Source organism: Mesoplodon densirostris, chromosome 10 (genome assembly GCF_025265405.1).
Source record: "Mesoplodon densirostris isolate mMesDen1 chromosome 10, mMesDen1 primary haplotype, whole genome shotgun sequence".
In the NCBI taxonomy this organism is placed as follows: domain Eukaryota; kingdom Metazoa; phylum Chordata; class Mammalia; order Artiodactyla; family Ziphiidae; genus Mesoplodon; species Mesoplodon densirostris.
In genome coordinates, this window is record NC_082670.1 from 22360360 (window position 1) to 22382331 (window position 21972).

At 39.8% G+C, this 21972-nt stretch overlaps 3 non-coding genes across 3 annotated transcripts; 2 read left to right on the forward strand and 1 right to left on the reverse strand.

Moving 5' to 3' along the window:
• The first annotated feature begins 5070 nt into the window (after nt 1-5070).
• Nucleotides 5071-5144, forward strand: TRNAI-AAU (transfer RNA isoleucine (anticodon AAU)). The gene has a single exon. It is a non-coding gene; the product is annotated as a tRNA-Ile (tRNA).
• A 13397-nt stretch (nt 5145-18541) lies between these two features.
• TRNAL-UAA (transfer RNA leucine (anticodon UAA)) lies at nt 18542-18624 on the reverse strand. Its single transcript has one exon. It is a non-coding gene; the product is annotated as a tRNA-Leu (tRNA).
• A 1366-nt stretch (nt 18625-19990) lies between these two features.
• On the forward strand, nt 19991-20064 carry TRNAT-AGU (transfer RNA threonine (anticodon AGU)). Its single transcript has one exon. It is a non-coding gene; the product is annotated as a tRNA-Thr (tRNA).
• Nucleotides 20065-21972: the final 1908 nt, after the last annotated feature.

Here is a 21972-nt window from a genome sequence, read left to right on the forward strand (position 1 = left end):
AATGGCTTTCTACTAACCAGCATTTTGTTTAAACCACACCTGCTTTCTTCTCTGTTAGTGTGTTGAGGCGTTACTGGTCAAAGATTAGCACATGTCTGACACATGGTTGCTGGAAGAACTGTGTTTGTTGCACCTGTCAAATCATCCTCGGGATGGCAGCACTTATTTCTCCACTTCAGGAATGTTGACTTCTGATCGCTTACTACTGGGTTGGTCTCTGGGCACTGCCCTCAAGGGAAAAGAGGCACCTTGCTCAAAGTTATACCTGCCCCTGGGTGCAGCTCAAATCCAGCCTCAGTTCAGAACATTACTGAAGGGCCATTTCAGGTTCAGATATCCCAGTGAGATCAGCTGAGGCCGCTGTTACAACAGCAAGTTCAACTTCTGCCTCTTAGGAATCCTACTTCCCTCACCCTCTCACTGCTGTTGATTCTAAGAGTGCTCCCAATAAAACTCCTGCACACAAATCTCCACCTCAGTGTCTATTTTCCAGGGAACTGACCTATGACCAAAAGCAAGTGACTGTGGCCTACTATCAAAGTAAGTCTGAATGTGGCCCAGGTTTTCAAAAATCACTTAACCGTACCAAGTACCCTAGTAAAACAAGAATGATAGATACTACTAATAATATTCTGCTCTACAAACTTTCAAAACTTTCACCACAGAACAAAACAAATGAAGACACCTGCAGGTTGATTTGGAAGATGTACAAATTTAGTGAAAGGTGCTAAAGAACCAGAAGAATCATTTACATTTATGATATTAAAAGCAAAGGATTGAAATGGAAAGTTAGAAAATAAATGGCAAATTTAGCTAGTCAAAGGATATGATTCTCATTTCTAGGGGGAAAAAAAACCCCGTGAATACCAAATACTAAACACTTTATATACTAGCAGTGCATATCCAAAAGGAAACTATGTAATATCTATAGATATATATGCACACATGTACTTATAAATGGCGGGAGAGAGCATAAAGAAGGCTTTTTACAATGTACACAGGTCAATTAACTTCTGAAAAATACTACTACCCCGAACTTAACAGAAACAGGCGTGGTGGGAAGGAGGGAAGAAGTAGAACCCAGCAAAGAGAGCAGAGGGTGACTCAGGAATTAGCTGCTCTACTGGCCCTTCCCTGGGTTGACACCTGCCCGCAGGTGGATCAGGGTTCACTTCGGCCTGGAAAGGGTGCATTTCTCAGTTATGCCTCTCGAAGGAGGTTTCCCGCCTCTTTCCACTGAGTTGCCCAACTGGGGCCTCGGCTCCTCCTTCCCTTTCAGATCCCAACGTTCCTCTCAGGTCCAGATAACTGACCTGACCCCTGACACGTCCTGGCTTCGACATCCCTTGTCTTTGGTTCTACCCAAGGACATGGCCGGTCAGATGCTCTTGAGAAGCCATCCGCAAGGTTCTTTCCCTCCCGCGGACCCCAGCCACTCAAGTGTTCGATGACCAGCACTGCAGCACCAAGGCCGTGACTCCTCCGCGCGGAGAGGGAGGCCCGAAAGCACAGCTGAGGACTCAGGGTCTCGATGACCGCGGAAGGACCCCGGGGCCAGGCGGCCACAGGGTGCAGGTTCCCGGGTCCCGAGCCTTCCAAGAGGAGCTGACCTGCCTGAAATGGTCTCCAGGAGCAGAGAGGGATCTGGATCCCACGCGCAGGAGCCGAGTCCTTCAAGGTCTGTGGCGGCTCAATGGTCAGTTCCGTGATCCATCCGTCGCGGTCTCAGGAGGCCCTGCCTGGGGACGTTGGCCTGAGTCTTTTCGGGCCAGAATCCGATGTTTGAGAAAGATTAAATTTTCCCGGAAGAAGGACACTTCCTTGAGACAGAATAAGAAGCTTTTTCTTCCCTCCTCATCCATTTCCCCGGCCAAAGAAGCAACTCTGTCTTTCCAGTGTAAACTGCAAGACAATGCTGTTTAAGTTTCGTTGGTAATTTGAAGAATGCTAACCTTGTTCCGGCCGGTTAGCTCAGATGGTTAGAGGGTGGTGCTAATAACGCTTCCCGCACGGGCCAAGCCGCTTTGACCTTTTCTGTCTCCCAAAAGAATAAACCTACCCTAGAATGCTAGAGTTCTGTATCTGGCGTCCGAACTGCACAGAGGAAGAGTCTCTGAACGTAGTAGGACTATCACATTTCCTTCTAACTTCCTTGCTAGGGGGTTCTAGAAGCTTGCTTGGGCGGAGTAAACAGACCCCCCCCCCCCGCCCCCCACAAGGCCTGGTACCTTTTCTAGGCTCCAGGCTCTTCTCCAACTCACAAAGCACAACAGTAGCAGAAACCTGTAGGTAAAAGGTGCAACAGAGGGCCATTCTTTGTTTATTTCATTTTGTTTGTTTTTTTTTCCTGCAAGGAAACTATTTCTTGGAGAAAAAACTGGGTTATTTGATTGCTTCCTCCGAGAACAAATTGTAAAACCACCCATTCTTTATGTTGCTCCCTCTGGGTCATTCTGTACTCCCCAGTTCCGTCGAAGAGAAAACAAGATTTAAAAATAGAAAGAAAAATTGTCCAAAACTTAAGTAGAAAAAGTGACAAAAGATCTTTATTTTATACACTCTGCACATTTATACCAACATAAAAGGTATACGTAACTTTAAACATTTTTAATTTTGTTTTTCTTGCATAAATAAGATATTCACATGTTTAAAAAAGGAGAAACTAAAAATAGATACATTGGAAAGTTTCGCTTCCATTCTTATCCTCCACCAGCCCACTTTTCACCATCACCTCGCATAGGTAAAGTCTGTCCTTAAATTTTCATTTATCCTTATTGGTTTTCTTTATGCATATACAAGTAAAATGTATATTGATTGTTACTTTTTCTTGTTTTTCCACACGAAAGATAGCATAATTATTTATTCACTGTTTTGCATTTGCATTTTTCTCTTAGTATATATTGGATGTCCCAAATTGCACTTTCAACTTTGTACACTGTCAGATCAGTTTATTTTAAAATGAGTTGGTCCTGCCAGTCAGAAGTTGACTGACTCTGCAAACTTCTTAACCATTGTACGAAGTGTAGGCTTTTCCAACCCAAGGAAGGAGTTGATGGAGATGATATCCATAATTTCCTCTTATAATGTGAAATAAAGCACTTTCTTAAGCCATATAATGTTCAAAGAGGTTTGAATATGGGCTCCCAAGCTGCTCAATAATCAAATAAAATTAGGTATAATTTCAACAAATATTTATTGATTTCTCTCTCTCACTTTTCAGTATGGCAATATTGTCCTTCATGAAAAGATATGAAGGAAATATAGCTAATCGACAAATTAGAGTACAAAAAAATGTGTGCGCACGAAGATGATCTCTTAAAAAAATACACTGCAACTAACTCTCAAATGGTTCAGGGGGAAAATGAGTACATATGAAGAGAGAACAAAAAACCAAACAAATGTAGAAAATGTGTTAACAATTGCTGAAAATGGATATAGAGTATATAGAGGTTATTTGTATTATTTTTGCACTTCTTCTGTAAGTCTGACATTTTATATATATATATATATATATATATATTTAGAACCTTAAAAGTGTAAACTCAACGAGAATGTGTACACACATATATTAAAGGACATTCAACAAATGTGTTGAATGGTAATTCCCTCCAGATGGTGGAATTTATGGACCATATTTATTTTCTTCTTTTTGTTTAACCACACCTTCTAAATGTTCTACAATGAACCTTTATAAATAATCGTATAATATAAAAAGAAAAAAAACTTCAGAGAAAAACAAAGAGGGAGAAAAAATCAATCAATCTCTAGGGTGTTTGCTCTCAATATACCTCCTTTCCTTATTGGGGAACCAAGAAGAGGAAGTGAATTACTAAATAAAAGAGTAAAATTCCTAGAAAGAATTACCCTGCCATAATAATGCAGTGCACATGGCTGCTGCTCAGAGTCCCTTATCTGGGATAGGAGTTTTCAGGTCCATGTTACATATTCAATATTAGTGGTGAGATTAATATTAATTGAAAATTGAAGCAATTAATACCCTGGGGTATAAATCAAGATGCTATGAATTTGGTTATTTGAATAGGAGGGTCCTCAGAATATAGTAATCCAGCAACAAAATGATGAACATGATTTTAAGAAGCAGTTTAGTGACTTAGTTAAAAGGAAGTTCTCTAGAGCTAAATGATGAGAATGCTGACTCTAAATTCTGTCCTTGGTTATTTGTAAAATGAGCGTGGTTATAATACCCACCTCATAAGTTAGTTGTTATATTTAAATATGTTAACTCATTTGAAACACATAAATAGTGCCTGGTACATACGTCTAAATAGTAAATATTGAAAAACCAGAACTACAGTATAGCATAGCAATTCTGGGATCAACCTTAAAAAGCAGGTCTATTTTATTCTCACAACACTACATTCATTCCCAAATTCAATGTATATTCTTTTCTACCTGTCCTAAGAATCAGCTGACTTTTCTCACCTCAGATCTAGTTCCTAGTTTGTTCATACAAAGTTTTGTTCATTACTATTTCCTGGGTTCATTTTAGAGCTTTTTCACGATGAGTTTTTTCCTAGCTCAGCCTCATTATCAAGGTCATATGCCTTTTGTTTATCACAAGCATTACATTTCCAGTATTTCCTTGTGGAAGGAAGCTTTTAATTTTTGCTCAGGGATGGATGGATGGATTGCTTTAAATTAGTCGTTCTTTAAAAATACTGCTCTTATTATTCCTTCCAACCACTCATTCTTCTCATTCCCAAAGAGTCTGCAGGTTGGAAGACTCTTTTCCCATCTCTTATCATCCTTTACTGTGGTCTCAAAGATGCAAATACATCAAAGTCCTTACAATCGAATGTTTCAATTTGCCATTTTCATTACAAGTGGTTTTTGTACTTGTTACAAAAGAATTTGCATTGGTTCCACGAAAGGATGTCCTGAAAGACAAGGTTCATTCTTGACCAAGACAGAGCTTTCTTCTTTACTTTCTCTTTTAACGAAAAGTGGGCCCGGTGGAAATACGACTGATGAAATTCCTGTTAGTGGTAAAGAAATTCCACGAAGTCAACGCTGTTAAAAATATTAACGAAGACAAATGGTGCACATGGTGGCCTGTTAGCTCAGTTGGTTAGAGCATGGTGCTAATAACGCCAAGGTCGCGGGTTCGAGTCCTGTACAGACCATACCTTTGATGCCCCCGTGGTAACTTGGGACAGTTTTCTTTGCTCATGAATCAAAAGGAAATCATAACTTCTTACAATCATGAAAGTTTGATTATGACAATTTAGATCCATTCCCTACCTCTGAACTGATAATAGCCAGCAGGGGAACACTTTTGCTCATTGGTTTAAACCTAAATTTGTAAATCAATCGCCTATAAAGGCACAGGACATACATATTTATCATAGACTAATCATGAATTGCCCCTGGAACTTAAAATGGGGGTAGAATCTCCTGAGATATCCAGTTTATGTGCATGAGTAGTGCATATCTGAACAAAATCAGAATTATATTAAGAAAGAAAAAGGGTGAAATGGATACCAGGTAGCAACTGTGACCAGTAGTATAGACTGGCTTCTACACCTCTGCCACCCCGTTGTAGTGTGCCTCCGATACACTGGGCCTGCAGCACTAAAGGCTACATTTCTCAGACCTCCTTGTCACTAGGATTCCCTGTGTCACGTAGCTTTGGCTGAGCAGACGTACTCGTGCGAGACTTTGGAGAAATGAATATTGTGAGATAAAGCTTGGATAGCTCTTCTGGCATATGTCAGTCTAAATAAAGAGGTAAACTGAGGCAAGTTAAAAGGACCAGAAATTGAGTTTATTTGGGAATAGCAGAGGAATTGCAATTCAAGAAACGCATCATGTAGCAAGCCAAGGGTGGGTCTGTTGAGGGTTTGGGGTGGCTGTATTTACGGGCAAGGAGTGTAAAGCGGGGGAAGCCCAGCCAGATTAGTGGCTATCCATGGATCAGGAGATAAGTTTCTGTCTTCTGTAAAACAGGCATTTAGGGGAAATCAGTCCCTCAGTTCTCACCTTCCATTCTTCTGAGGGTGCATGTGTGAGATTCTCTATTTCATATCCTCTGGTTCAATTTTAGATTGAAATCCTTTCACACGTGCATGGTTGTTGGGATATTTTAGTTTACCTGCAGCTACTGTCTAGGGTTTTGTGGAACCAGAAGTGGCAGCAGTAAGATTTCTACCGAAGCATTTTCATGGCTGGGTGCTTCCGACCGTGTAGTATCCACACTTGATTCTGGTCTCCAAGAAGCTCTGTAAACTCATAAGAAATCCCTTTTAATTTTACCTAATTAGAGTGGATTCTATTTTCTGAAACTCAGAACACTGATTAGCTATCAACATTGTCTGCTGCAGTTGTGATAAAGATAAATGGTGGGAAATAAAGGCCAAAAAATCCATTTTAAAAAGCTGTGGTCCATATTTGAGGTAAAGTAAAACTTAAAAGAGTTTAGGCAATTGATGGAGTGTAAGAGAAGGCCTTGACATTGGGAACACTGTAAATGACTTCTGACTTTTTAGCTGGCTTTTGCACAGTGAGGCTTACCCATCATAGATCAGCCTACAGATCCTACTCCTTCGTGGACCTTGATCGTTTTACTCATCTATCTGATTGACAGACACCAGGTTTCTCTCTTTTCTTTCTTGTGCTATCCCACAGCCATGATAATCTTTTCTCTTTACCCATTCCACTGATTATGATCCTTGTTTCTCTTTTTATATCTCTATCCTTGTCCACATTCCTTGATTTTCTTTTTGCCCCACTACTCCATCGTAGTACCATTACCCACCATTACCACTATCTGAGAGACCTTCACATTCCTACCTCTTTCCTACTGTCCTACTCTTTCATTCACATAAACTTCATACCCAGATATCAGCTTTCCCAAGACAGCTTTCCCAGACCAGGCCTGATGGAAGTTTGTCGCCAAACCTTTGATGATAACATAATGCTTCAGATGATCTATGTCTATGGAATTGATAACATATGGACCTTAGATACTTTTATCTAAGAGATATCTTTTATTTAAGAGATGTCTTTTAGCTAAGAGAGCTCTCCCTCCAGCCCCTCCTTGTTACTCACCTGTGACCTCAACAGGTTTCCAATCTGTGCACAAAATAGGCAAAGAGTTTGCTTTTATGGAGCTTTCATTCTAGTGGGAGAGACAAACAAGTAAACAAATGAAGGATCAAGATAATTCTGAATAGTGGTAGGTGTATTATACTTGTGAGAACATAAGACAGGGTGGTATGATGGAGAAGACTGGGCGGAAAGCTGTTTTAGATGGGGTGGCCAGGGAAGGGCACCCTGCAGATGTCACTTTCAAGCTGATAAGGGAATGTGAAAAAAGTCAGCCATGAATGATTTGAGGCAAAACAACTCCAAAGGCCCTAAAACCAAGTGACCTTGCAATGCTGTAGGGACAGATGGCCAGTGTGGCTGAAGAAAGCTGGTAAGGGAAAGGATCTAGTACTCTGGCTTTCCCTGCTCATATAAGTCTTGGAACAATCTCTAGTTTCAGGTCGTCCATCTGCAAAGTCTGCTTTTGTGAGGTAGGTTTGCTGATCTGTGGGCTTTGCCATTAGGAAATAGACTGAAGCTGGTGAAGGATGGAAGAGTATGTTGGCCCCAAATATGTCATTTTGGCATAAGGATTATTTTGAGCTAAAGGCAGTTGAAAAATAGCAGCTATAAGAAGAACACTCTAATTTTCCTTCTTTTTCTTTAAAGTAGGAGATAAAATTTCCATGTGAAAGATGTCTTCCTTATACTCAGAGAAAAGTAACATTTCTATTATTAAGGATGGAAAGTTGAGGCTGAGGGAAATCTTTACAAATTAACCCTTATCTCCCTAGTCAGTTCACCCAATTAACTATCCTAGCCCAAGCCCCTTTGCCTTGTCATGGTTTCATAATGTTACTACTCTTTTTCTGATTCAGTATATATGCATCAACTCTTAACTGCTTCTTTGGGTCTTCATTTCCTTATGAGGGCCCCCATATCACAAAAACTTAAATACATTTGTATATTTTTCTCCTCTTAATCTGTCTTTTGTTACAGGGGACCTAGCTGAGAATTTCGAAGGGTAGAGGAAAAGATTATTTTCCCTCCCCTACACTGGAGTGAGTGACTTGAGTTTTCTGATGTGTGCATTCTTAAAAGTCCCTGGGAAACAAAACCTCAGGTTTCTACATGAAAAGGAGAAAGAGAGAAACTATAGATTCAAAAACTTGAGACATATAGGTCCAATGAATTGTTTGTAAAACACATAGATATGATATATATATCTTGTACATATGTATGATTTTTATAATATATATTATAGAATATATTTACAAAATAAAGCTGGTGAAATTTGAACAATGATTCGATACTTGATCTTATTTTTATTATTTTTAGATGTGATAAGGATATTGTGATTATGTTTTTCAAAAGCATCCTTATCTTTTAGAGATACTTTAGTTTCAGTCTTGTGTCAGTCATATAGGAGCTAAGCAGAAGGAAAAATTAGTAATACTGATTTTCTATTTAACATACTGTACTCATTATGGATTTTTTACATTAATTTTCATTTAAAAATATTGCTTTAAAATATTATTTGTCTCTATTGCTAAGCTTTTTGGCAGCCTCTTAAATTTTGTGCCCGAGGCAAGTGTCTAACTCGTTTCATCTTAGCCTAGGCTGTGTTAAATTTATCAATGACACGTGTCTGAGATTTACTTCAAACAATGTGTCTGGAGGAATGAGGATTGGGTTATATGTTAATAAGATTGCCGTGGGTTGATAATTGTTGAAGGTGTGAGATACAAACATCGAATTCATTGTACTATTCTATCTTTGCATATATACTTTTGAAGTTTTCCCAAATAATTTCTCTGTCAAACCTTCCCAGCACATTTAGAAGGCAGGGCCTGGGACCGAGTTAAAGGCACGTGAAGCTTTAACAGCTAGAAATAACCACAGAGACGCAGAAACCTCCCAGGTTCCTAGAGCAGACCTGGAAATAACGTCAGTGGACGTAAACCATCCTTTATTCAACCCCAGGGCGGAAGAGTTCGCCGTTTTCTTTTCCGGAGAGTGGGCCTCCGCGGCCTCTGGAACGAACGCCCTGAATCTCGTGCCCAGGCAGCACCGCCTGGTGCTTCCAGGCGGCTTGAGAAGGGCTAGGCTTCGGAGCCTCCAACCTGACAAAGGTGGGACTTGGGCAAATGTCGAGAGGCCTAAGTCGGGGACTAAAGTTGGCCTCCATGGCGCACATTCTTGCTCAGAAGCAGCAGATTGCAAAAATCAGGAGGTGTCGGGGCGGGCGCGGGATGAAGACAAGTAAGCTCCGGCGCTTCGCCTCCGGACCCCAACACAGCCTCCGCGGATTTGGGAGCTGAGCGGAGTCGACGACTCTGCAGAGACGCCTCTGGCCAGAGAGCAGATGGCACAGGCCTGCACACTCGCCATCAATAAGGTACATCCGGAAGCGGCCTGGCCTTGCGGATGGTAGCAGGTAACGAGTCACTATTTATGGGTGTGGTTGTGAGGGGCGGACGCATGCAGGGAGGCATTCAGGCTCTTGAGCGACAGGTGCTGGAGAGTCCACATGCTCTGGGTAATAATACTTGGTGGAAAACTGTTACCCGCAAGGCAGAAATGTTGCGACTGTGTTGATTGCAGTTTGATGATTCTGGGTATCAAGTAAATATGAGCTGTGTAATGGTAAAGGGGGGTGTGTTCGTCATCAGACAGTACCTCTCCACAGCCAGCCTGCCTTCACTTTAGAACCACCTAGAGAGCTTTTAAATTTCCTAGGTAGTGCTAGTTTGCAGCGAGTGACAATAATCACTGGGCTGCTGTCGGATCCAAGAAGTGCATCTCACTCTTTACTCTCTGGGCAGAAACCATTCTTCTGACACTGTCTAGTCGGAGCACGAAGCATTGGGGCCTAACTAGCACTTAATTTGTGTGTAGAGGTTCTCCGAATGAAATTTATCAGCAGGGTACTGAGTCCAACACTTGGATAATACAAAGACTGAGTAGAAGAAGACAGTTCTCATTTTATGCTGTCTAATCTGAGGCACTCAGCAATATTTTTCTATGTTTAAGCAGATATTTCTTCAACAAAAAGAAAGAAAAGCAAGATGATTGTTTAGTATAAGAATCAGGGATGTTTGAAGATATGGTTGAGGATGTATTTGCCCTCAGGTTTCATCCTTGTGGTGGCATGTGTCAGAATTTCTTTTCTTTTTAAGGCTGAATATTATTCTATTGTATGTATATACCACATTTTGTATATCCATTTATTCATTGATGGGCACTTGGATTGCTTCCACCTTTTGGATTGTGAATAATGCTGCTATTGCACATGGGTGTACAAATATTTCTACAAGACCCTGCTTTCAATTCTCTGGGGTATGTACCCACAAGTGGAATGGCTGGATCATATAATTCTATTTTTAATTTTTTGAGAAACCTTCATACTGTTTTCCATAGCCTCTGCTCCATTTTACAATTCCACCAACAGTATGCAAGGATTCCAATTTATTCTCCTCCTTGCCAACACTTGTTATTTTCCGAGTTTTTTGATAGTAGCCATCCTCATGGGTGTGAGGTGGTAGTATCATTGTGGGTTTGATCTGCATATGCCTAATGATTAGCGACGTTGAGCATCTTTTCCGGTGCTTATTGGCCATTTGTATATATCTTCTTTGGTGAAATGTTCGAGTTCTTTTTCCATTTTCTAATCAAGTTTTTTTGTTGTTGTTGTGATTTTTTTTTTTTTAATTGAAAAACCTCCTTCATCTGCTATTGTTTGCAGGGATGGTAGATAAAAGAGAAGATATGCTCAGAAATAAGTCTTGAATCATGTTCAATTCTTCTGGCTCTTTTTTTTTTTTTTTTTTTTTTTTTTTTTTAGTATATGTGTGTAGAGAAGGTAACACTTAAAACATGAATTCTTGTTTTCCAGATGGACAAGGTGAAGACAGAATTCCCAGGCAGCAGGATGGTAAACAGTGCAGATCTGAGAAACAGCCTGCTGACCTCTGGTAACGTGTATAGCAACAGCAGGTAAGTCTGGGGAGAAAGAGCTTAATAGATCATGTAGGAGACTTAGACATACATCTTGTAGCCCAGTGCTGTCCAAGAGAACTTTGCATAATGGTGGAAATGTCCTACATCGGTGTTGTCCACCATGGTAGTCACTGGCTACCTGTGGCTATTGGACGCTTGAAATGTGGCTAGTACTATGAATTTATTTTATTGAATGTTTATTAATTTTATTAGCTCCATATGGCTAGTGGCCACCATATTGGACAGTACAACTCTAGGCAGTGGTTTTAAATGAGAAGTAGCATAACCAGATTTGTATCTTAGAAAGATTACTTTATAGGCAGAATGTGGAGAATGTGTTAGACAGGCGCAGGACACCAAACAGTAAAATCAGTTAAGAGACTCTTGAAATAATCTTGGTAAGTGTGTATAAACTTTAGCCACCTCCTCAGTTAACAACCCTTTATTCTCTTTTTTTTTTTCATGTATTTGTTAGGTTGTTTATATGATTAGAACCCCAAAGAACAAGTAACAGTGGTTTAAGTAGGATAAAAATTTATTTATCATGTGAGTGTCCTGAAAGGCAAGCCAGAAATTTCTGGAAGCTCTTCTCCAAAAAGTTCTCCAGTGGCCTGTGCTTTTCTTGCTGCTCTGCGATCTCCAGAGCACTATCCTTGTCCACATGGGCAAAACCAAATCACAGCCTATAGGAAAGAGAAGGAAAATATTGTGACCAAGCAACTTCCTTTTAAGCAACATGACAGAATGAAAGTTGCCCACAACACTTTTGCTCACACTCTGTGTTAAGCTAAAACTTGGGACATTCTTTCTGACATCAGAGGGGCCATATATTTAGGAAAGTGTTTGTAAGTATGAAAAGCCTGGGCAAATTTTCGGCCACAGCTCAGCCTTTATATAATAGTGTCCTTGCATGGAGAAAGAAGGAAGTGGTCTTTGAATGTGAGGAATAAGAGAAAACTTTTGTACAACATCAGAGAATCCTTGCTGTACTAGTCTGCTAGGGCTGTGGTAACAAAGTACCACACCTGGATGGCTCAACCAACAGAATATATTGTCTCACAATTCTGGAGTCTGGAAGTCCAAAATCAAAGTTTGATCAGCAGGGTTGATTCCCTCTGAAGGGCTGTGAGGGAAAGATCTGTTTCAGGCCTTTCTACGCTTGTAGATAGCCATCCTTTCTCTATGTCTCTTCACATTGTCTTCCCTCTGTGTGTGTCACTGTGTTCATCTTTCCTCTTTTTATAAAGACAGCAGTCAGATTAGGGCCCACCCTAATGACCTCACTTTAACTTTTCCTCATTTTATTTCTTTAAAGACCCTGTCTCCAAATAAGGGTCACATTCTGAGGTACTGAGGGATAGAACCTAAATGTTTGAATTTGGGGGGAATACAACTCAACCCATAATACCTAATAAATATCCGACCAGAGTTCACATCTCATTTGACACCAGGAATCCATATTCCTTAAGGAAACCATTCATAATAACATTTAATATGGTTTTATGGCAACCGCAAATAAATTTGCCAGCTGCTGCTCTGTTTTGATAGTTAAAGCAGAGGTGCCCAAAGTACAGACTTCAGTGTTTTAAACAGTTAGAAAAGAAATAAATCCAGTCCTGCCTATCTTCTTTAAATAGTCATCCAGTTTCTTCTGTCAGGGAACCTAAATCTCCAGTTATTAATGCCAGCCTGCAATTCAGGACAGAAGAACTTAATTCTTAAGTTAATGCTCCTTGTTCCCCAACTTTATATAAATGAAACAGGAAGAAAATACATGAAGAAGTCTTTTTTAAAGAAGTATATGATCTATTTGGGAGGTCACATTAAAACACAGGCACACCGCAAGAACTACCCTGTAGGACTACTTAGAAACAGGTATTTAAATAACATAAGCAGCATTTACAAGTTCAGTAGAATCTCTTAAAAAAGGAAGAGAGAGAGCAATTAAGAGGCTTCCATGCGCTCAGGTTTTATGATTTCATGTGATGGCTGAGATGGAGCATGCAGAGGAGTAGACATCCTTTTTGTTAAAATATTTGGATGCTTGAGTCAAGAAATGTGGGCTTGAGAGCCATATTTTTTTTGATCTTTAAAAATCTAATGAAAGCTGTGGACTGACTCCTCAAAAAAATACACATACATTTGATAATTTGCATGAGTTTCTGTGTGTTCATGGAAACCCTTTAGGCAGATGCTGTATGTTATTTATCCTAAACTCCTTTCTCCTTTGATTTCCTCCACCATGGTAGCTAGAGAGCCAAAATCCTTCCCTTCCTTCTCTCTTGTAGTTGGGGTGGGATGTGAGCTGGGTCTGACCACTGAGATTCAAGTGAAAGTCGCTCGTGGGGGACTTCTGGAAACATTTTAAAAATATGAGTGACTTCTCTAAAAAAATAAAATATAAAGGGAGGGGCTGTGACTTGGCTGGCATGCTCCATCAACTCTTTACCCTATATCCTTTGCTCTTCTCTCTCCCTGTCTGGAATTCAGACAAGATTCCTGGAGGAACAGCAACTATTATAGGTCTGTGATGATAAAAGCCACGGAACAAAGACAATTGAGCAAAGAAGACAGAGGGAGCCTGGGAACTTCATGACATTCTTGAACAGTGGTGCCAGCCCTGGATGATTGACCTCAGGACCTCTTGCTAAATGACATATACTAACTCCTTTCTGTTTAACCCACTGGAGTAGAATTTTCTTTTGCAGTGAATCCAATCCTAACTGATTGGCTAATATGTATTAGCACCTGTTGTGGGCCAGTGAAGTTCTAAGAATGTTTATGTACTAATGTTTTTAATCCTCACAATGAATGACTTTATGAGATAGACCAAAGGTTCTCAAAGTGTGGTCCCTGAGCCAGCAGCATTAGCATCACCTGGAAACTTGTTAGAAATGCAGATTTGGGGGCCTGACCTCAGACCTCCTGAAGCAGAATCTCTGGGAGTGGGGCCCAGCAGTCTGTGTTTTAACACACCCTCCAAGCGATTCTGATGTATGCTGAAGTTTGACAACTTTTTCTCTGTAGATAGGGTATTGTTGCTGTCCCCATTTTACAGATAAGTAGACTGAGCTGAATTTAAGTCACTTGCCCAATGTCACACAACCAGCAAGACTGACTCCTAAGTCTGTGTTTGTAGCCACTATGTTACTCACATGTTAAGAACTCCTGCTCTAAAGTAGTAGTCTTCAAAATTTGAAAACATACTCTTCTGAAAAATTATGTACCCCCCTGCACATTTTTAGATCAACATCTAAAAATTTCACATAAGTTTAAACAGTTGTAAAGAATCTGATTTCCAGTACATTGTAAATTGTGACATTTCAAAATGTGTTCCATCACTCTTCTAAATGAATCTAAATACCATAGTGATTATTTTTTAAATGGACTATCATCTATTTAAAAAAATAAGTTTTCTCTAACATTTGAAATTTTACATCCTCTCTTTTGTATTTGAACTCGTATTTTCATTCCCCTACCCCACAAAAATACATTCTATTGTAACATGGCTGTTTTTGATCTACTCTGTTGTGCTTTCTGCAACAACAAAAAAAGTATAAACATTGAACTTAATTTAAGAAAAAATTTCCGGTGACTATATAGCTTTGAGTTAACAATTTGTTTTCTGCATTAAGTTATTGCAATTTTTATTAGATCAAATCACTGTGAGTGTATGTTTTGTTAAGTTATAGACATACAAACTAAAATTGAATTGAAAACTCATAATGAGATGGATGGGACTAATATTTTCTAATTAATTTGTGTATCCATGGATGAATAGTCCTTGTTGCAAAACTGAAACAGTTTCAACATCAATTTTATGTCTATTTCATTATTATAGATATGAGTTAAATAAGTAGATAGGAATTAAAGGAGTTTTGAAATAGGAATGCGATTCTAATTTTTCTAACCCCTGTATTACATTAAAATTTTTTATTTTTGGCCGTGCAGTGCGACATGTGGGATCTTAGTTCTCCGACCAGGGATTGAACCTGAACGTGCACCCCTTGTACTCGAAGCACAGAGTCTTAGCCACTGGGCCGCCAAGGAAGTCCCCATTAAAAATTTCTGTTTATCTATTATTGACAACTGGGTTAGACCCTCTTTCATGTTTAAAAGCAAATACAATAAGAAACCACCTGAGTTGCAAAATAATTTTGTTAACCAGTCTTTAAAGACATTCACTTTCTGACACCATTTTTTAGAGTCATTTTGTCAGATGCTTCGAGGAGGCTTTGTGTCTTGGGGAAATAATGAAGGGTAAGATATGGGATGGTTGAGAGTTATCTCCTTTTTCCTTGTGGGAGAAGAGTTGTGACAAAAGGAGGTGGGAAAGCAGAAAGTTTTCAGGCAGCTCACTCAGTCCTCATGGGTGTCCAAGGTCAGGAAAATGATTCCCTTAAAACTGTCTGTGTCCATTTATTCCCAGGGATATACATATTCTAGTTTTAAAACTAAAGGATACTAAGAGATACCTCTTAGAGTCACCATTGTCAGGTCTCTTCCTCTGTCCAGAAGCCTGGGAGGGTAGGGACTTAGTCGTCCCCAGCCCAGTGCTGCACACTTAATGTCAAGATGTATGCTGCAAAACAAGTAGTTTAAGGGATCAAATGGTAGTTATTGTTACGTTATGTGTTAGATGTGAAATTAATATCTACAATAGATAACATATATAACACTTAGGAAACATGCTTATATTAATCTAAAATATAAATACTGGTTTCCAGGTATCCATAGGGAGGAAGTGTGTGAGGGTCACTCAAGAGAGTCAGTAGCATCTTTGCTCTCCCTGTCCCCAAGAAAGGGACAGGGAAAGCAAAGATGGAGAGTGGCCCCCAGAGGCACTTGACGTTCTACCAGACACAGCTCAATTTTCTGCTATCACACTTCCATCCTCACATTTTACATTAGTTGCTTTAAAAATTAAACAAATAGAAATCTATTAGTTTTCTGTTGCTGCATAATCCATTATTACAGATTAACAAAACAATGCCCATTTATCTACTCAGAGTCCTATAGGTAAGAAATGTGGGCACTGGGTAGCTGAGTTCTCTGCTCAGGATCTAACAAGGCTAAAATCATTCACGGAAATGCAGTCCAAGCTCTCAAGGTTATGGTAGAATCCCCGTTCCCTTGCTGCCAGCTGCGTGCTCTCAGCTTCCACAGGCCGCCTGCATTCCGTCGGCCCCTCCATCTTCAGAGCCAGCAACAGAGACCCCTCACTTCAAATCCCTCAGTTCCTCTCACACAATCTCTGACTCTAGGAAGAGCCCAGTCCCTTTTAAGGGCTCATCTAATTAGATCAGGCTCACTCCTGATAATCTTCCTTTCTTAAAGTCAACTGTGCTACATAGCATACCCTAATCAAATTCCCAGTACAAGGGATTGTGCAGGACTTGTGCACAAGGGGGAGGGCATCTTGGGGCCACCATAGAATTCTGCCTACCTCAAGAAACAACAATAGATGCTAGAGTTGAGTAGAAATTGCCTGCAGCATCCATGATTGGAAGAATTTAATAATCTAAGATACAACAAGTTCAGATCTTCCCTGTGGCAGAGATGGGAGTGGGATGGTACTTTTAGATCTGCATTTGAGTCTCTTGTGAAGCAAAATGACATAATTTAACCTCTGTAGGGATGGAACCCGGACATTGGTATCATCAGCATTACACTCTAAACAACTTTGCTAACCAGTCACTAAGAGACTGCTGTGTTTTCTCTTTAGAAAGTTTCAATAAAGGTAAAACCTTTGTTCCCTGGAGTCTCATTTCAGAAAAAAACAAACCCTCCACTCATCCTCTGTCTACCCCATCCAAGGGAAAGAAACACAGATTAGAAAAGTCACCTTTGGTAGAGATGAATCTTGCCTCTCCACAGAAACTTAGCCTTTCTCAAACCAGCTTATTCAGATAAAAGTTCTCAGGAGGAGCTTCCTTCCTTCTTCCCAGCATGGCCAGGAGCAAACGCGAAGCTGGTGGCTCAGACTTGAAACCCAAGGCAGCTCATGAAAATGACCCACTGAACTGCCACTGGGATCGGAGAACTTTCAAATGCGGAATCTAGGTGTTGTGATATCAAAACATAAGGAACTTAACTATCAGGATGATTTTTATCTGATTTCTGGGTTTCTTTTAAGGACTACTATAAAGGAAGGGTGTGAGTTTCTTCTAAGGGGAAAGGGGACTAACCTGCAGAGTGGCAAAGAGCCCTTCTTAATCTGCCAGCCCTTCTTCATATGTAATCTTTTCATTCTTACAACTACCTTCCATGAAGTAGGGATGATTATCCCCATTTAACAAATGAAGAAATCAAGGCTCAGAGAGTCAGTGGGAAAGCCAGAATTAGAATATATGATGGTTGAGTTTCAAAATCCACGTTCTTTCAAATCATCTTAAAGATGCCAGGCCTCTGGTCCTCTGAATTTTAAAGAGAACAGAATTTAATATGCTGGCATTTTCAATCAGTGGAGAGAATATGGATATTCAGTAATGGTGTTGGGATTACTGGTAATCCTCTGGAAATAAAGTAGAGTTGGATCTATACCTCGCATGTTAAGACACAGAAAAAATCGAATATATCAAAGATCTAAATATAAAAAGAAATAATGGACATTCTAGAAGAAATCATAGAGTTCTTTTATTACCCTTGCTGATCCTGTAGTGGGAAAAGGCATATCCAAGTCAGACATAAAACCAGAAGAAAAGACTGATAATTTCACCTGCATAGTTCAAAGTCTACATGTCCAAATTTGCCACAAAGTGCAAAGGCAAATAGCAACCTGACTACTTGTGACACATCAAAACATGACTTAATCGACTCATTTAAAGAGCTCCTAAAAATCCGAAGAGAAAGACCTAACAATTAAGTAGAAAAACGAGTGAAGAATATTAAAAAGCAGTTCACAGAAAAGGAAATACAGGTGGCTTTTAAACATAAAAGATGTTCGATAACACTACAAGACAAATGCAAAAAAAAAAAAAAAAAAAAAAAAACTCCACTAAGGGACCACTTTTACATTTTAAACTGGGAAAACAAAATAAAAAACTCGTATTCTGCTGGCGAGGAATCAATATTTTCCAGAGTTGGAGGGGCAGCCCAGGCAGAGTTGAGTTGGGCTTTCTGAGTACAGCCATTTGGAAACAATGAGAATCCCCCTACTCACATCCTGGGGGCTACAGAGAGCTTCTTTACTGTTGCCTGAAGAAAAATGGGTCCAAAGTTCCATTCCTCTTAGAACTCAAAGGGCTGGAGTATTGAAATCTCTTTAGGCAGGCTTGATTTGGGTGGTTTTTCTTATGTTGGCAATCTGATAAAACGGGGGGAATATAATCCACACACTTAATGCTGCCTACTGAAGCAATTTCTTTAGGCTTGAAGACAAAAAGCAAAGTAGTGTTTTCACAAAAGGATAGAAAAATAGACATGTAATCAATCACGTATATTTCCAAAGGCCTGTATTCCTTTCCGGAAAGATTCTGGGGATCAAAACTCAACCTACCGAGAGTGGGGTTCGAACCCACGCGGGCACTAGCCCATTGGATCTTAAGTCCAACGCCTTAACCACTCGGCCATCCCGGTTGCTGAGCTTTCTGCTTTTGCAATTAGTTTTTAATTAAAAGCAATGTATTTGTGGTGCGCATTTAAGGAAATACTGAATTATTTCTGGTTTTGTGGAGTTGCATCAAAATAAGAGGAGGATTATTACAGAGAAAACACAGCAAGCTCCCTGTGCTTTCAGAAACCGCCCACTTTTTCCGATCCTCTCTCACTAGATCACCTCAAGTTCCAGAGAAATGTTTTTCTTTACTCAGTACGAAAAAGAGAAGACGAGTGGGAGGAGGGGAACAGAGAGCAATAGAAACCACCGCATTAACGCCACCTACTACCTCGACTTTACCAAAGGCGCTGTCCCAATTTTTCCTTAAGAGATCATCGTTTTGCCTGCTGAATTCAAGCCCCCACCCCACATCCAGCGAAGCATTGGAGGTAACAGGTTGGGGCCCCAAAGACATTATATTAAAACGTGCTCACCTTGGGGTTACATTTGGAAATCCCTAGTGGACACAGACGCAGTTCAATTTGTGACTTTGATTTTAATGACAAAATGCGTTAACTGACAGCCCAATATGTCCACAAAAGAAACACATTGAGCTAGGTATGGGCTACAGACAGGAAGACACCGCACCAGAACTCCAAGGGCTTCCAGAAAAGCCAGCGATTGTTACAATGGCGAATCCAATCTTTTTGGCCAAAAGTATCCCCCGGGAGACTTATTACAAATGCAGATTTCAGAACCCCTCTTGCAATGGATCCTTTACTAAAGAGATATAGCGTAGATAGATCCCAAGACTCTTAATTTTACCAAGCATTCCCAGGTGATTCTAACATCAATTGTCTTCTGGCAACACTGAGTTAAGAGTGCTGAAAGTTGTCATGGGAATTTAAGAATACATGAAAGAAACTCCCAAATAGGAATTTTGGTGTATCTGGAGGAGACAGAGCTGAAATGAAATCCTGAAGCAAGGTTGGACTATAACTAATTAATACTGAACACCTAATGTGTGAATGTCCCTCAGGTAACCCCACAATGAAAGAGTTGTGTCAGCTGTACCAGACAAGCAAAGAGGGTCCAAGGACAACTGCTCAAGTTGATGAAGAAGCCCAATCCTTATTGGGAATGTTTGGATTGACTGGGTCCACACCCAGATCTTTCTCTTTGCCTGATAAATTCATGTACAAGAAACGGCCCCCTCAAGTCCTTTGGCTGTCCAGTTCTGAGTTTTATCTCTGACCAGATCAAGGTTCCATTCCTAGAAGAGGAGATTCCTGCCCAGGTACACCTTCTAGTTAAATCCCAAAGAAACTGCTGAAATAAAAAAAAAAATTTGCAGATTAAAATATGACATTTTGTAAAATAAGATGCTCAGTATCTTTGAGGAGTGGTGGCTTTGTGGCTTAGTTGGTTAAAGTGCCTGTCTAGTAAACAAGAGATCCTGGGTTCGAATCCTAGCGAGGCCTTTCTCTGCACGGTTTTATAAGGTAAAGGCAAACTCCTCACTGCTTAACAATTCAGATTTAAACCTGACTGAAGCCTCAGATGTTGAATCTTGATGACTGCTGTTTGAGGCATCTTGCAGAAAAACAAAAAAACAGCAGTTAGAAAATTACTCGCCATAGAAAATTACTCGCCATAAACTATAATTGGGTTGTTGTCTCGTTGACTTTTAACACATTTTGGGTAACAGTCCTTTATTAGATGTGTCATTTGCAAATATTTTCTCTCCGTCTGTCTTGTCTTTTCGTTCTCCTCGAAGTGTCTTTCACAGAGCAGAAGTTCTTAAATTTTAATGAAGTTCAGCTTTAATTCTTTCTTTAATGGATTGTGCCTTTTTAAAAAATTGAAGTATAGTTGATTTACAAGGCTGTGTTAGTTTCAACTGTACAGCAAAGTGATTCAGTTATTCATACCTATATCTACATCTATATATACAATCAAACATGTTGGTATTATTATTTTGAACAAACCGTTATCAGTCAGATCAATTTAGAATAAGAAAAATAAAAGTTTTTATTTTATCTTTACTTATTATTTCTCTGATGCTCTTTCTTTATGTAGACCCAAGTTTCTGACCTATGTCATTTTCTTCTCTCTAAAGAACTTCTTTTAACATTTCTTGCAAGGCAGGTCCACTGGCAACAAATTCTCAAATTTTGTTTGTGTAATTCTTTATTTCTTCTTCGCTTTTGAGGGATAATTTCACAGGGTGCAGAATTCTAGATTTTTTTTTTTTTTCTCTCAACGCTTTAAATATTTCACTCTACTCTCTTCTTGCTTACATGTGTTCTGAGGAGAAGTTGATGTAATTCTTATCTTTGCTCCTCTGTAGGTAATTGTTTTTCCTCTATCAACTTTCAAGATTTTTTTCTTTATGTTTGTTTTTCTGTAGTTTGAAAATGATATGCCTACGTATAATTTTTTTTGGCATTTATCTTGGTGTTCTCTGAGGTTCCTGGGTCCGTGGTTTGGTGTCTGGCATTAATTTGGGGAAATTTTCAGTCATTGTTGTTTCAAACATTTTTTCTGTTTCTTTTTTTCTCCTTCTGAAATTTCCATTACACATATGTTATGCCTTTTGTAGTTGTCACAGTTCTTGGATATTCAGTTCTCTCTCTTTTTTTTTTTTTTTTTTTTTCCTTCTTTTTGTTTTTTTGCTTTTCAGTTTTGGATGTTTCTGTAGAGATATTCTCAAGCTCAGTGATCCTTTTCTCAGCTGTGTCCCGTCCACCAGTAAGCCCATCAAAGGCATTCTTCATTTCTGTTACAGTGTTTTTGATCTCTAGCATTTCTTTATGATTCTTTCTTAGAATTCCCATCTCTCTGCTTACACCGCCCATCTTTTCTTGCATGTTGTCTACTTCACCCATTAGAGCACTTAGCATCTTAAATGTGGAGAGGAAAAAAAAATGGAAGAATAGAAATAATTTTATCGTGATTTGTGACTAGAAGCTAATTTGGAGGTAAGTGTGTGATAGGAACGGTGACAAATGAGGTTGGAGATGTGGGCAGGTTAGGGCAGCAATCATTAAAATGTGGAAAGCTGCCCGAGCAAAGTGGAAAGAACTTGTCCTGTCTTAGGATTCTCAAAGGTGACAACAAGGGCTGCTCCCTCATGGGTTGCTACCTGCAGTTTGAAGAACTGCGCCACACGGATCAACTTAATCGAAGTGCAGAAGTATTACTAACATAAGTCTAAGAAAGAATCTAAGGAATTTGCAGCTAAGATGGGACGATGTGGCCTGAAAGTGGTTAAGGCCCGGGACTGCTAACCCATCGTGCTCTGCCTGTGTGGGCTCAGATGCCACCCTCTGAGAAAGCTCAGTGAAGAGCAAAGCCGCGAGGGAAAGCAGCTTCCAATCAGATATTTA